We start from the raw sequence: 14,382 nt of genomic DNA, 5'->3' as shown, positions 1-14,382 counted from the left end.
GCTCTGCTTCTCTGGTCTCTTAAATCATCATCATCATCATCATCATCACCATCATCACCATCACCATCATCCTTACTTGAAGTGTCCTCACTATTTCTCCCCTCATTGGGATTTGCTGGCTTGCCCCTTCCATTTGCCTCACTGCCTAAATACTTATGGCCAGCAGGGGGAACCTGTCTCTCTGAACACTCCCAAAATAACCACTGTCTTGCAGAGCATCCCAGTGGGTCAAGGTTCCTTCCACGTCTGCAGAGTACATGTTCCTCTGGGACCAGGAAGGACCCTTTTCCGTGGAGATCCCTCTGGCACTCGTGGCCTGTGTGGTGGGGACCAGGTAGTTGGTTCATCCCCTCCAAGCATTTCTTCTTCATTTGCTAAATGGTAATCAATCAGGCTGAGGGTGTGATTTGTGGTCTTCTGTTGACCAAAACTTGGCCAGTAGTAGAGTGCTGTGGTTAAGCAGTGAGGCAGATCAGGGTCCCAACTTCTCAGCCACATGAGAGTTCCATAATCTGACCTGAGTTCTAGACACCCACCCTGGCCTCTATATCTGGGTAGACAGACAGTATCTAACTTGAATAAATATAATCATGTAATGCTTCTAGCTTGGTACACTCAATATTCTTTATTTTATTTTATTTAAGAAAGGATAAATTAACACTCAATATTCTTGAGCAGGAAGAAAGTTAGGGAGAAAGGATGACTGTAAAATTCCCCACCTGGTCAAAGGAACCCGCCTGCACTGCTGGTGGGAATGTAAATTGGTCCAACCTCTGTGGAGAACAGTCTGGAGAACTCTCAGAAGGCTAGAAATGGACCTACCCTATGATCCTGCAATTCCTCTCCTGGGGATATATCCTAAGGAACCCAGCACACCCATCCAAAAAGATTGGTGTATAGATGTATTCTTAGCAGCACAATTTGTAGTAGCCAAAACCTGGAAGCAATCCAGGTGTCCAACTACAAATGAGTGGCTGAGCAAGTTGTGGTATATATACACAATGGAATACTACTCAGCTATAAAAAATGGTGACTTTACTGTTTTCAGCCAATCTTGGATGGGCCTTGAAAAATTCATGTTAAGTGAAATAAGAAACAGAAGGATGAATATGGGATGATCTCACTCTCAGGCAAAAGTTGAAAAACAAATCAGAAGAGAAAACACAAGTGGAACCTGAACTGGAATTGGCGTATTGAAACAAAGTAAAAGACTCTGGAGTGGGTGGGTGGGGAGAATACAGATCCAAGAAGGATGACAGAGGACCTAGTGGGGGTTGTACTGTTATATAGAAAACTGGGAAATGTTATGCATATATAAACTATTGTATTTACTGTTGAATGTAAAACATTAATTCCCCAATAAAGAAATTAAAAAAAAAAACCCACCTATGGGAGTCAGGCGGTAGCGCAGCAGGTTAAGCACAGGTGGTGCAAAGCGTAAGGACTGGCATAAGGATCCCGGTTTGAGCCCCTGGCTCTCCACCTGCAGGCGAATCGCTTCACAGGCGGTGAAGCAGGAGTGCAGGTGTCTATCTTTCTCTCCTCCTCTCTGTCTTCCCCTCCTCTCTCCATTTCTCTCTGTTCTATCCAACAACAACGGCATCAATAACAATAAAAAAGACTTAAAAAAAATTCCCCAGCTATTTCATGAGGCTGTTTTTGTTTTTGTTTGTTTTGTCCTCTATGGAGAGATGACCTGTTCTTTTCTTTCCTCCTCTCTCATCAAATCCTAATGAGCCCAGTCTCCCTTTGACACTGGAGTCCTTTTTTTTTTTTTTTGTCATTTTCTTCCTGGTCTATTCATTTATCTCACCTGAAAATGGGACCTAATATTACTGAATTTCCTCTTTTAGCAGATGTGTTCCTGTTCACAATAATATGGTACTGGAGTCAGAAGGCATAATCATTGATTATATTTAATACTTTTTAAATTTTTAATTATTTAATTTATTATTATTATTTTATTTTTTATTTTTAACCAGAGCACTGTTCAGCTCTATCTAGCTTATGGTGGTGTGGGGGGATTGAATCTAGGACTTTGGCGCTTCAGGCCTGATAGTCTGTTAGCATAACCATTATGCTATCTACCCATGCCCTATATTTAACCCTTTTCCCCTTAAATGTGGGCAATAAGTGCAGAGTATGTCTCAGAATCAATGGCATTCTTGACGACTATGTCTTAAGGTGGATTGTTATAACTCACATCACTTTTTCTCACAGGCAGATGTCTGGCTAAAGTCAGTAAAATGAAGACATCTGCAAAGATCTGTCCTGGTTTAAAAAGGAGACTTTGTGCTCTAAGTGTTATAAACCAGTCATAAACCCGCCAGGCATGCCTTGGATTTCAGTGAAGTGAGCAGATTGCACGTGAAGAGCATTCACGCCGCCACATGTGTTTAATGTACAGCCAACATCCTGTCCATCAAACCTCAGACCAGAAACACTGCTTGCCTTCGCTCAGAAGTCAGAGGGCTATGTGGGATGACTTTGATGACCAAGAGTTTTCAAAAAGATGCCCAGGGAGATGAAACCTTTTCTCCCTAAGTAGATTTCCCTAGAGCAAATAGTTCCACTGACCTTAGACATGACTTCAGTGCTTTATTCATAGTTGAGAGCCATTTAAAAATAGAAGTCATGGCATCAGACAGTTTGAAGGTCTCACTAAAGATTTAAAATATGAGGATCTGGAGAAAGGGTGTCAGTTTAATCTCTTTCCTTCTGCTAATCCTTTGGAGCTTTCCTCCTTCCAACAGAATCAGAATGGAGGGGAGCTTTTGGAAACTGTTTCCAGGGAGCTGTGGGATGGATGGTCTCAGACAGTTGGAGGAGGGTAGAGAGTTCATCTTTGTGAGTTGTTGGCTGTTTTTGTTTGTTTGCTCTTTTAGTTTTTAGAAATCAACTTTAATGGGGTCTGAATTTTGACCAGTACATGCATTTAACAGTCAGCAGGGCCTATTTGTCCTTTTTTTAAAAAAAATTTTGCTAGGAATGAACAAGATGCCCAAACTCTGATTTTAATCCTGCTTCCTTGAACCCCTGAATCGTCCTCACCTTGCTTGTTCATGCTGCAAATATCAGTGCCTGAGGGAGGCCTGAGAGAAATGGGATCAAAAGATCAAAGCAGATCAACCTGGCAGTGGAGACACAGAGTGTCAGAGGGATCCTACCAGGATATTACTGTTGGATATTTATTTATTGAACAACAACAACAACAAAATTTGTCATCTCCAGGGCTTCACTGCTCTGGGCTGACTTTTTCAGATATAGACAGACAGAGAGGGAGAGCGATCACAGCATCAAAGCTTCCTTTATGCAGTGAGTGCCAGGCTTCAACCTGGGTCACACAGATCACAAAGCAGCGTACTACCTAAGTGAACTATTTTGCTGACCTAATCCAACAAACACATATCAAGTACTGATTAAGTGCCATATATTGCTCCAAGTGCAAGCAAGTGATGATATAGCACTGGACAGAAAACAATTATCCTGCCCCTTCATGAGCTTTAGAAATATGGAAGGGGGGGGTATAACTTTTCAAGCTGTTAAATATGTTAGGTGGTAAGAGAGCAATAGAAAAGCAAAGAAACAGGTTGATTAAGGGGAGAAGACAACATACCACTCGGTAATAGTAACACATGAGTTTGAAAAGTCTTGCCTCTGGGGGGCCAGGTGGTGACGCACATGGTTAAGTGCACATATTATGGTGTACCAGGACCCAGGTTCAAGCCTCTGATCAAAGCAGAGCTTCAGATGTCTCTGTCTCCTCATTTCTTCTCAATTTCTCTCTGTCTCTAGTCAACAATAAATAAATAAAAATATTAAGACTCTTGCTTCTGTATTAAACATGAAGATGCTAACAGCTACCTGGTAAGCAGGAGCTGAGGGCACCCTTGTCTACCATCTTTCTCCCTCCTACTGACACAGAGCTGGAGTTGACCTGCACTCTGTGTAGTCCTTTTCTGCTGGTTCCTTCAGAATCTACCCCTTAGCAGCTTCTATATTGCCCTCAGTCCCCTGCTTTCAGTTCTGTAGTCCTGTGTCTACCATTGCTGGCCCAGAACTGGATGGATTTTGTTTTCAGGACTGCTTTCACTGTGTTTTCCAATGTTATGCCATATGGACAAGTTAATCAGACCCTCTGAACCTCAATTTTCTCATCATTAAACCAGGCATGGTTAAAAAAACAAAATCTGTCCCAGGTAGTTGAGAATCCTATACGACAGTAGAGGTAAAGGGGTTTGTACTTATTAAGTGCTGAATCAGTAGGTGGTGTTAACATCCAAAGCATAGAACACAGTAAAGTGGTACCCCCTGGCTGTCTCCTCCCCTCTCCCCTCCCCTGACACTGTCATTCTCTAGACCTCTTTCATCATAGAGCTTAGCTCCATGGAATCTTTGCCTCTGGCCACTTAATGAGAAAAACTTTTCAATCCTCTCTCCATTACTCCTCCCTCCCACTTTCATTGCCTGAAGAAGAGTCTCTATTCAAAGGGGATGATGCTTTCCTTGTCAGTCAAGACTCATGAAGACAGGGGTATCCTGACCCTCTCCGTATTTTGGATGTTCTGGTTTGTAAGACACTGTTTTTCTTTTCTCTGAAAATAAGTAACCTTTTGGAGTTCCCAGCAACCTTGGCACTCATTGCCAAACTAGAAATTGTTGATTCTGTCCACGGTACTCCTTTGCACAGAAGACACTCTAATTTCTGTCTCCTTCCTTCTCCTGATGGAAGAAAAGCATTTTTGTTGTTTCCCAGCATGGAAGCCTGGCTCCGTTGACAATTAATTAACTAATTAATTTTTGCCTCTAGGGTTATCACTGGGGCTTGGTGCCTACACTACAAATCCACTGTTTCTGGTGGACTTTTTTTTTTTTTTTCATTTTTATTGGATAAGACAGAGAGAAATTGAAAGGGGATGGGCGATAGAGAGGGAGAGAGACATCAGCAGACCTGCTTCACTCCTGTGAAGTGGCTCCCCTACAGGTGGGGAACCAGGATCCTTGCACAGGTCCTTTCACTTTGTACTATGTGCACTTAACCCGGTGTACCACCGCCCCCCCCATTGACAGTTTACAGTGCAACATTTTCCCCCTATTTTTAAAAAGATTTTATTTATTTATTAATGAGAAAGGAGGAGAGAAAGAACCAGTTATCACTCTGGTACATGTGTTGCCAGGGATTGAACTTGGGACCTCACACTCAAGAGTCCAGTACTTTATCCACTGCACCATCTCCTGGACCACATCCCCTATTTCTTTCTTTCTTTTGCCCATCTTGTTGCCCTTGTTGTGGTTGTTATAGCTGTTGTTGTTGTTGTTGGACAGGACAGAGAGAAATCAAGAGAGGAGGGTAGAACAGAGAGGAGGAGAGAAAGATAGATACCTGCAGACCTGCTTCACCACTTGCGAAGCGACCCCCCTGTAGGTGGGGAGCTGGGGACTTGATCCGGGATCCTTACGCTGGTCCTTGTGCTTTGGGCCATGTGCACTCAACCCACTGCGCTACCTCCCAGCCCCCTCTATTTCTTTTTAACCCATCCCCAATACTCACAGAGAAGTAATGAGTAATTTATTCCATTCTCTTCTCTCTTGAAGCTTCCTCTTATTTCCTTTCCCTTGAGCTATCTGACTTCCGACAAAACTGAACCTTCTTATCTGCTTTGGCTTCTAGGTAGACCCTATAGAGGGCTTCATTTGCTGCTCAAGAAACAACTTAAGGACACTTTTTTGGACCAAAGCTTACTGAAGTGTAAATATGCTTAACTCCTCTGGACTTCTGTTGCCTCCTCTATAAACTGGAGATAGTAAGTGCTCTCATCCCAAAGGATTGTTAGGAAAAATACAATCAAATAATGATTGTAGGGCTGAAGAGAGAGCATAGTGGTTATTCAAAAAGACTTTCATGTCTGAAGCTCTGAGTTCTCAGGTTCAATCTCCAACACCACCATAAGCCAGAGCTGAGCAGTGCTCTGGTAAAAATAAATAAATAATAATGCTTGTAAAACACTATGTGAAGTGACTTGTGTATGATAAATGCACAAGTGATAGTTTGTATGTTCACACCAGGGAACTGGGGAGATAGCACCAGCACCAGTATAACAACACAATTTTATTCTTGAGGTCCCAGAGGCCCCAGGTTCAAACCGCAGTACCACCCTAAGCCAGAGGTGGAAGCATATGTTCACCTTGGGGTTTGTTTTGTTTGTTGACTCTGACTTTACTACTGAGTGTTCTCTATCATGGCCAGCTATCACACTGAGCTCTGGGCATCTGCTAACTGTAAGGCATAAGCAGCACAACATCGCCCCGCCAGATATTCGCCGGGATACGGCATCATCTAAGTTCATTTCCCACGTCTACGTTCGACCAGACCTGCCAATATACGCGGATATCTTTGCCCACCCTGTCCAACGCTTGACGTCTCATCACCCAATCTGGTCCCCTACGCCTGCACTGAACTTCTCTGTTCCAGACTCTTGGAAACAGAGTTGGCAGTCAGCTGAAGTAAAGAACAAACACCTCATCACAGACCCCTGCAAGCGTCAACCCGGCTTTGACCTAGCACGTTATGATTGGGCCCTCCTCAATCACTATCGAACAGGCCATGGCCGGTGCGCCGCTATGTTCCATCGCTGGGGAGCCAGAGATGACCCGAACTGCTCCTGCGGCTCCAGACAGACTATGACCCACATAGTCAACGACTGCCACCTCTCCAGATTCAAAGGAGGTCTCGAAACTTTACATCAGGCTCAACCTGACGCTGTTGACTGGCTATGGAAGAAGGGCAAACGCTAGAAGAAGAAGAAGCAGCACAATGACGGAACCTTATCTTGCACTTAGTTCTTTATAAGTTACCAGCATTTCCTGTTGTCAGGGGCTTCCTGTGACTTGAGAGCAGCAACTGTATCTTGTTCCTCACTGTGGTGTCTATACCCTGCTGGTCAGAAGACAAGTGATCAATAAATGTAGTCAAGTTCCAGCCAATTCAAATATATATATATATATATACCCTGGATTGGGTGGATGGAAATAGTTAATTCTGTCCATAGAATTAAAAAAAAAAAAAAAGGGAGCTACTCTCTGTCCTAATCCAACTCTCTAGCCCTTTTTCTCTACTCTGATGCCATTTTCTCAGACAATGTTTTTATCCAACTTCATGCTAGCTATCAAACTCAAGCAAAATCTACCATAGTCATGGGCCCCTAGAAACATGCCTAAAATAGATTTCTGAGCTTTATTCCTCCCTAACACTCCTAATCTCATCTGTTCCTAATTTTTAGTCCCTATTCATTAACTATTTTGTCTCACTTTATGTCCTGCCACCTTCTAGACACCAAGTTGCAGACGCTGCCATGATTCCACCCTAACCTCTCTGGGCAGATGACCTCTACAGTGTGTCCTAGAACCTTGCCTCTCCAGAGCTCTACCCCACTAGGAAAAGAATAGGAACTAAATATTGGGATTCAGAACTCCGGTGATGGCTACAGTGTGGAAGTTTACACCTGTTGACATGTAACTTTGTAAATCAATATTGAATCACTAATAACAACCAACAAAAAGTTCCAGCCACTCCCAGAGAGTTAAAGAATAGGAAAGCTATCAGGGAAGAGGAGGGATATGGAGTTCTGGTGGTGGGAACTGTGTGGAGTTATACTCTTCTTATCCTATGGTTTTGTCAGTGTTTTCTTTTTATTAAAAAAAAAAAAGTTCCAGCCAATTCCCACAGGGATGGAATGGGTCACAACTAGGCATATAGATTCACAAAGCCTTGTAGATAACATTGCAACAGGCAAGCCATCCTTTACCATGCCCCATGCCAACACTCCTCTCATTAGTCCTCATTGAAACTTCTCTCAAAACTGCTGCTCACCTTCCCTTTCCATAGGCTGAAAAACAGGTAGATTAATTCTAAGAGGTGAACAACAGCAACACCCAAGCTGCTTAGGGTGTGACTAACATCATTCCCTTTCCCAATGGGAGAGTCCATGGTCAACCTAAACAACTTATCTTCAATAAACACATCAATAATCTCTTTTATTTTTTTTTCTTTTCCTTCTCCTTTTTCTTTTCTTTTTTTTGCCTCCAGGGTTATCACTGGGGCTCAGTGCCAGCACTACAAATCCACTGCTCCTGGTGACCATTTTTTTCCATTTTATTTGACAGGACAGAGAGAAATTGAGAGGGGTGGAAGTGATAGAGAGGAAGAGAGAAAGATAGACACCTGCAGACCTGCTTTGCCACTTGTGAAGCGTTCCTCCTGTAGGTGGGGAGGTGGGGGGAATCAAACCTGGATCCTTGCACAGGTCCTTGCAGTTAGTACTGTGTGTGCTTAATTCAGTGTGCCACTGCCTGCACCCCTCCCCCCACAGCAACAATCTACTTCAACAGTGCATTCCATAAACTCACCCATAAGATAAAAAATATGTGTTTTGCTTCTATAAAATATGTGTTTCTCTTCAAGCTTTGCTGATACTCCAATCTCTAGTTCTTTCTCCAATTTAAACATTTTCAGCAGAAAGGCTTTTTTGAATTATACGGGACACGCCAAAGACAGTATGACTATAGTCCTCTGCAATGGGAGAGCCAGAAAATCAGAATAAAGAATTGGAGGGAACAGAGTAAGCAGGTGTGCAGTGTTCCAGAAATCTCTCCAAATAGCTCTCATTTCTCTTTTTATATCCTCTACCACACAGGATAAAGATTTTATATGACAATCTCACTTGTGTGTGGAGTATGATTCTTAACTGGAGATTGATTTATAAAGAACAAATGAACTGGGGGGCTGGGCTGTAACACAGTGGGTTAAGTGCACATAGTTCAAAATGCAAGGACCTGCTTAAGGAACCCAGTTTGAATCTCCAGCTCCCCACCTGCAGGGGTGTCAGTACCCAAGCAATGAAGCAGGTCTGCAGGTGTCTGTCTTCCTCTCCTCCTCTCTCGATTTCTGTCTTACTCTATAAAAAAAAAAAAAAAAAGGAAAAAATGGCCTCCAGTAGCTGTGTATTCACAGTGTTGGCACCAAGCCCCAGCAATAGTTCTGGGGGCAAATACAAACAAACAAACAACAATGACAACAAAACTAAAAATAAGTATGGGGAACTACAGTCATACACACTAAAGTTAACAAAACTCAAAAACTACATTGAGCTAAAGTAGCCAGACACAGTAGTATGTGCTGTATGTTTCCATTTAAAGTTCAGAGATAGAGGGGGCCAGGTGGTGGTGCACCTGGTTTAGCTCACACATACAGTGTGCAAGGAACCTGGTTCAAGTCCCTGGTCCCCACCTGAGGGAGAAAGCTTCATGAGTGGTGAAGTAGAGCTGCATGTGTCTCTCTGTCTCATTCCCTCTCTGTTTCGCCTTTCCCCCTTCAAATTCTGTCTATCCAATAATAAATAAGGTTAAAAAATAAAGTTCAAAGATAGGTAAAGCTTATCTATAGTGTTATAAGTCAGATATGTTACTCTTGGAAGAAGGATTTTGAACTCCATTTTGGTTTGTGTACTGATGATGGGCATATGATTATTTTGTGAAACTTCTTTGAGACATGCATTCATGATTTGTGTTCTTTTATGCTTTTATTCAGTTTAAAAATAAAACAAAAGAAAAAGTGCATGTAGCCAGTAGGAAATCCTGAGGTCCAAGACCAAACCACACAGTAAGAATACAGAACTTTGTATACACTTCTGTTAAGTTTACACTAACTTAAGAGAGTGGTGAAAAGAATAGCATACTCGGTCCAGCTTTTGTGGCCACAGGGGCTATTAAACTCTACTAAGAAAAAAACCTTCCTTTCTTAGAGGAATTCTCATCCAGTGTCTCTTCCTTGATCATTGTCTGTACAAGTCCTATATCATCACCTCTGATTTAGACCAGGGGTCAGTAGTTGCTAGAAAATGCAGCTGTTGTCTGGAAAAAATCTTTAAGAACTTGTAACAATTCTGCCTGGAGTAGACAAGGATCATATATGTTCTGAATGGAGAAAAGTGGGTGGGTGTTGTCCACCGATTCTGAGCTGCCAATCCACTAACAGAATTTTTCCCCAACTGCCACTCTGATCACAGGACAAGCTGCCTCTTGGGCATTTTGTAAAAATAACAAGCTGGCTTTCATCAGCCCACGACAGGGGGTGTTCTCTGAGGTCCAGGCTTCTGAAAAGAGCTGTTTATGACTGTGATAAGATTACTCAAAGAATGAGAAAGAGACTGTCTTTAAAGTCTTCCAAGTTAGTCATTTTTGTAAGCTCTAAAAGAAAATACAGTGAACTGTCACTGGCCTTCGTTTGCAAAGAGGGTGGAGATACTGGCAACAGAAGCAACTCGGCTATGGGTGTGATTGTTGTCTGACCTGGTTTGAGTCTCTGGTTGTTCCTGATTCCAGGGCACTGCACACCTGCTGTGACAGCTGCCCACAGCCTGTTGGAAGTGTACTGGGGACCTTTTGGTGAATCAACATATTTAAATTCCCAAGAGGGGAGCAACCTGAACATGACAAAAGCAACCTTTGACAGATACCCCATCATTTCTGAAGCAGTTCCTGGCTTGGGGGTGAACACCCTGTACTTTCTAGGTAGTTACATTTACGAAAGGGAATACAATCAATAATTGTACAGTTTTCACACATTTTCAGTCCTTCTCAGAACAAGAATTTGGTGTCTCCTTAATTCAGTGAGTATTTTAATCTCCTTAGTCTTTCATCTTATGCTTTGCCACACCCAAGCCTTCCTAAAGACTGTAGGAGGCTATTCTGACTTCAGCTAAACAGACTTGTTGGATGTCAGACCCTATGCTATAAGCAAAAGAAAAATGTCATGAGCACAGACACAGTAGGCCATCACACCCTTCTGGTCCTCACAGAGCAGTTTGGTGACACTCATGGAAGAATAAAACTGACAGATGTCTGTGGAATGGAATATGGAGAACAGACTGGTACTATCAATATCTAGGTAAGGGATAACAAGGGCAGTGGTGGTGACAGCCACCTTCTCAGTCTTTAAAGACTTGAACTTAAGTGTATGTGAGGCTGGATCTCTTGAGATTCTCTGCCAGTTACTTTCCCCTTAGACCTGAATGAAGAAAAGAGGGTGATGGAGCCAGGCAGTGGCACATCTGGTTAAGTGCTCACATTACAGTGTTTGAGGACCCACGTTCTAGGCCCTGGTCCCCACCTGAAGGGGGAAAGCTTCAGGAGTGGTGAAGCAGGGCTGCAGGTGTCTCTCTTAAAAATTTTTTTTTTATTATTTTATTAATTAGAGACAGCCAGAAATCGAGAGGGAAGGTGGTGATGGAGAGAGAAAGAGATAGAGACACCTGCAACAATACTTCACCACTCACAAAGCTTTCTTCCTACAAGTGAGGAAGGAGGCTCAAACCTGGGTCCTTCTTCTTCTAGCGTTTGCCCTTCTTCCGTAGCCAGTCAACAGCGTCAGGTTGAGCCTGATGTAAAGTTTCGAGACCTCCCTTGAATCTGGAGAGGTGGCAGTCGTCGACTATGTGGGTCATAGTCTGTCTGCACTGTAGTATGTGCACTCAACCAGGTGTGCCACCACCCGCCCCTCCCATCTCCTCCCTCTCAATTTCTCTCTGCCTCTATCCAATAATAAAAAAAAATAAGGGAGTTGGGCGGTAGCGCTGCATGTTAAGTGTAGGTGGCGCAAAGCGCAAGGACCGGTGTAAGGATCCCCAGCAGTTTGAGCCCCTGGCTCCCCACCTGCAGGGGAGTCGCTTCACAGGCGGTGAAGCAGGTCTGCAGGTGTCTACCTTTCTCTCCCTCTCTCTGCCTTCCCCTTCTCTCTCCATTTCTCTCTGTCCTATTCAACAACGACAAGAATATCTACAACAATAAAACAACAAGAGCGAGGGAGTCGGGCAGTAGCGCAGTGGGTTAAGCACACATGGCGGGAAGCGCAAGGACCAGCGTAAGGATCCCTGTTAGAGCCCCTGGCTCCCCTCCTGCAGGGGAGTCGCTTCATAAGCGGTGAAGCAGGTGAAGCAGGTCTGCAGGTGTCTATCTTTCTTTTCACGTCTCTGTCTTCCCTTCCTCTCTCCATTTCTCTTTGTCCTATCTAACAATGACGACACCAGTAACAACAATAAATACTACAAAATAAAAAACAAGGGCAACAAAAGGGAAAATAAATAGATTTTAAAAAATATTTTAAAAACAACAAGGGCGACAAAAGGGAATAAACAATTTTTTAAAAAAGATTAAAATAAACAAATAAATTAAAAAAAAATTTTTTTAAAAGATGGATATTCTCCACTGATGAGGATACTTGTAGATAAATTTTTGAATTCTACTGAAGAAACTTTTCATTGGAACTGGGCTGGTTGGTACGACTGAAGGGTATGTCTCAGAGAATGGTAGGGCAGGCGCCCCATGCAGGAAGGTGGTGAGTGGATGAAGCAAGTGGATTCTCAAACCTGAAGTTCTGAGTTTGATCTGTATCATCACACATGCCAGAGTGATAATGATCTGGTTTTCTTTCTTTTCCCTTCTCTCATAAATGAAATTTAAAAAGAAGTCCCTGGGGAAGAAAACCAAGTGTAGAAGGGTGGAAGGAGTCTCTGCAATTCTTATTCTCAGACAGCTCTATACGTGTTAGTATATTCCATATCCCTTCTCCAAGTAGGCTACTGATTCAGCCTGCCCCAGGTCATCACTTGGCTCTGGCCTACCTACTCTCACACTGGCTCCTCCCTATAGACATTTCTTTCCATACTCATATTGGCAAACCTTTTTTTTTTTAAACTCAGTCCTTTGCAGGTAATGCTGCATGAACACCATGTCCCAGGTCATACCATTCCTCTGAGTTGATTTTCTTCTCAGTTGTGATCATCACCTATGAAATCAAATTCACACTCCTCAGTTTGAGTGCCACAATCTCTCATTATGGCCTTGGATATCAACATGCTGTCATTGCTGTGAGCTTGGGTGCAGTCAAATGACCTGGTTTACAAATCTGACTCTGCTATTCTTAGCCTCTTTGAGCCTCAGTTTCCCCTTACCTTTCAAGCTTGGCTGTAGTAAAGGTCTAAAGTAAAATATTAACCATAAAGAATATTAGCACAGAGGCTGGTAATCAGTAAGTGTTCAGTAGTTGATATCTATTACCATAGTACCTTTAAAAATTTTTTTTAATTACATTTTATTCATTAGATAGAGACAGCCAGAAATCTTGAGGGAAGGGGGGCACAGAGAGGAAGAGAGACAGAGAGACACCTGCAGCACTGCTTCACTACTTGCAAAGTTTTTCCCCCCTATAGGTGGGGACCAGGGACTCAACCTGGGTCCTTGTGCTTTGTAACATGTGTGCTCAACCAGGTAGGCCACTGCCCAGTCCTTTTTTCATTTTTAAATAAGTATATTCATTTACATGAGAACTAGAGCACCACTCTGGCAAATGTGATGCTAGGGATCCAAAACGGGATTTTATGCTTTTACGTCTGATGCGTTGGCCATTGTGCTCTTCTTAGATCACTTCCACAGTTTCTTTTACATTCTCCCACCACTGTAATTTCCTTTATACTTTCCCCTGTGGGTAGGCTGGCCTCTTCCTCACTCCACTCCTTACATGCATACTTTCAGATGTTATTGATGCCACCAATCGTCCCATTCCCATCTAAGACTCTGTGGTAACTCTCACTAAGTGTTAGAATAGTACTAGTCTTACCTGCCTCTAGAATGTCAACTTCAGGAGAGATGAGATTTTTGTCTCCTTAGTTTATGGCTTGGCTCCTATGCTTTTTGCTTGTTTGTTTGTGTCTTGTTTTGAAAGTTAGACTCTGCCTACTGAATAAAGCACTCTTTGAGGGTCTGTTATTCATTTAAAGTTTCCATATTATCCTTGTTAATTCAGTGTGTTAATCTATGGCAGATGAACTGTGGAAAAGGGGTCCTGGATAAAAAAGGAGAACGAAGGAGTCGGGCTGTAGCGCAGCGGGTTAAGCGCAGGTGGCGCAAAGCGCAGGGACCGGCGTAAGGATCCTGGTTTGAGCCCCGGCTCCCCACCTGCAGGGTGTCACTTCACAGGTGGTGAAGCAGGTCTGCAGGTGTCTATCTTTCTCTTCCTCTCTCTGTCTTTCCCTCCTCTCTCCATTTCTCTCTGTCCTATCCAACAACAACAACAACAATAAAACAACAGGGGCAACAAAAGGAAATAAATAAATATTTTAAAATATTTTTTAAAAAAAGGAGAATGAAAAAGTCCTGGAAGGGCAGAAGTAAGTTTGCCTACTTTTGCCCTGGAGATGATAGTGATGAAGTAGAGGAAAACCTGGAAGAGTAAATGAGATCGAGGGTAGCTATACAGCTACTGCAGGAAACAGCTGTAACTTGGGTCATGAATTAAGCTCAAAGGCTAAGACCACATCCACCATTAAA

The sequence above is a fragment of the Erinaceus europaeus genome, chromosome 10 (genome assembly GCF_950295315.1).
Source record: "Erinaceus europaeus chromosome 10, mEriEur2.1, whole genome shotgun sequence".
In the NCBI taxonomy this organism is placed as follows: domain Eukaryota; kingdom Metazoa; phylum Chordata; class Mammalia; order Eulipotyphla; family Erinaceidae; genus Erinaceus; species Erinaceus europaeus.
Note: the sequence above shows the minus strand (reverse complement) of the source record.